Below are 2,231 nucleotides of genomic sequence, written 5' to 3'. Positions count from 1 at the left end.
AATATTATCATCAAGCAGCAATAGGAATCTGACTTAGAAGACGTAGCATTGAAGGGATGACTAAATCTACTCTTAAATAATAATCATGATTAATGATGTTAGTAAGTGTAGACATAAGAGGATCGTAATAAAGCGAAGTAATGGCCCGTAATAAAGCAAGAAGATAAACGCGCCTCTATGTGCGTATGTAGATCATTGTGATTAAAGAGAACATACCACCCAAGCAGCTGGTGCAGATGTATGTAATAAATGTGTAACTCCCCCGCTGTGTGACCCATCTCATATTCTTTGTAGCTTGGACTGACAACTTTTTCATCTTAGGCAAGACCTTGTAGTGAAAGGGGGCATATTTGCATCTCCCTTATATAAAGTATGTTAAAATGGTTTGTATACTTTTAATTCCGGTTTAATTAAGTTTGCATATTGAACTTGATTTAGTGTTTAGTAAAGGTTACACGTTAAATTGAGTTCATTCTTAGAGTTACATCTTGAGTTAGGCTTCATGCTGAATTTGGGTACATGCTGGAGTAGGTAACATGAAGATTGGGTTACATGGTAAGAATTACAAAAATACGAGTATATTACGTTGCATGTTAAAATTGGCCCACATACAAAATTAAAATAGATATACATGTTAATTAAGTCAGCTGTTAAATTAGATTAGCTACAGGTTAAGTTGAGTTACTATGTTGAATCCAGTTGTGTGTGAAGTTAAGTTACCTAATATACACTGGATTAAGTATGTTAGATTAGTTTTGTATGTTGAATTGTGTTTGCATGTTAAATTGGGAAATGTGTAAAGCTAGGGTTACATGTTGCATTTGGCTTAATGTTAAATTGTTAAGTTGGATTACAGTAAATGCTGAGGCTGAGTTACATATTGAAGCATACATGTTAAAAGTAAGTTACATATTGAACTGGGTTACGTGCTTATTTAGGTCACAAAGGTATCATGTTAAATTAGGTCGTGTTGAATAAGGTTACGTGTGTTGCAAAGTGCGTTGAATGAGCGAGTGTGTTTGCATCAGGGTCTGCTAAATAACTGGTGTGCACTCAGTTGCGTCAGAAGAGTCTGTCAGTCACTCACCAATTTAAAACAAGTGTGCTGATGATGCTGCAGTCTTCCCCCTCCATTCCCCTTAGCTCTTCCTCCCATCTCTCTCTTCTTTTAAACTTTCTCTCCCCTTGGCCTTGTTTCTCCTTTCCCTTTTTAGGAATTATCTCCACTCCCCTCACGTCTCTGCTTCTGATTTCGCTTTTCTTTCATTTTTTCCCCTCTACTACCTATTCTACCCCTCCTCCCTATTTTCTACCTCTCCCACCCCTTCTTTAAACTTTCTCCTCTTGAGTCTGCTTCTTTCTTCTTTCAGACCTCTCCTTCCTCCACCTCTGTGTTCCTCTGCTTCCTCTCGTAAAATTATTCCCCTTCACTCTTTCACTTCTTCCTTTTCTGCTTCCTACTTTTTACATTGTTCAATCTTTTAATCTTCTTTCTCGTTTCACCCCTCTTCCTCATTAAACTAGATTCTCCTCCTTGATCTTGGCATTTTCTTTCCTTCTTCAGTGTTCTCCTTTCCCGTTTTCTTTTTTCTTTTGCCTCTGCTGCCTCGGTTAACTTTTTTCACTTCACTCATTCCTTCCTCCTCACTTCTTTAGATCTGTTCTCCGCCTACAATTACCCTTATTTGCTGTATCTTCCTGTTTTTCCCTGCATCCTTCTCCCACTCCACCCTCATGTCTTTTGTCCTTCTCTGTTTCATGATTTTTTCCATTTCTGTTTCCCATTTCCTCTTTCCCCCAACCACTCCTTATCTCTTCTCTCTCCCATCTTCTGTAGACCTCACCCTCTCCCTTTAATCTCATCTTCCTCCCATCTTCAATTTCTTCCCCTCCCTCCTTCCCCTGCTTCATACTCCTCTCTTCAAGATATCTCCTCCTCCTTCATTTTCCACATTGCCTTCAGGTTTCCTCTTACTCCCATCAGTCATTTTCATCCTTCTTTAAACTTCCTCATCACTTCCAAATACCTCTTCCTCTCTTTTCTTCTCCGACTACCTCCTCACCTCCTGCCTCTCTTGTCTTAGTCCCCCCCCGCCCTCCCACCTCCTTCCTTGATCCCCGCATGTGAAGCCTCTTCCCTTCTCCATCATACATCTTTGCCACTATCTTCTCCCTTCGCTTTTCCTCCTCTTCCTCATCGTCGTCGTTCTTGCCCTCGTCCTTCTCGTCTT

This window comes from Coenobita brevimanus, unplaced genomic scaffold (genome assembly GCF_032717465.1).
Source record: "Coenobita brevimanus isolate Jiangsu-jjx unplaced genomic scaffold, ASM3271746v2 jjx.HiC_scaffold_145, whole genome shotgun sequence".
Classification (NCBI taxonomy): Eukaryota; Metazoa; Arthropoda; class Malacostraca; order Decapoda; family Coenobitidae; genus Coenobita; species Coenobita brevimanus.
The sequence above is the reverse complement of the archived record's forward strand: the minus strand, read 5'-3'. Positions refer to the sequence as shown.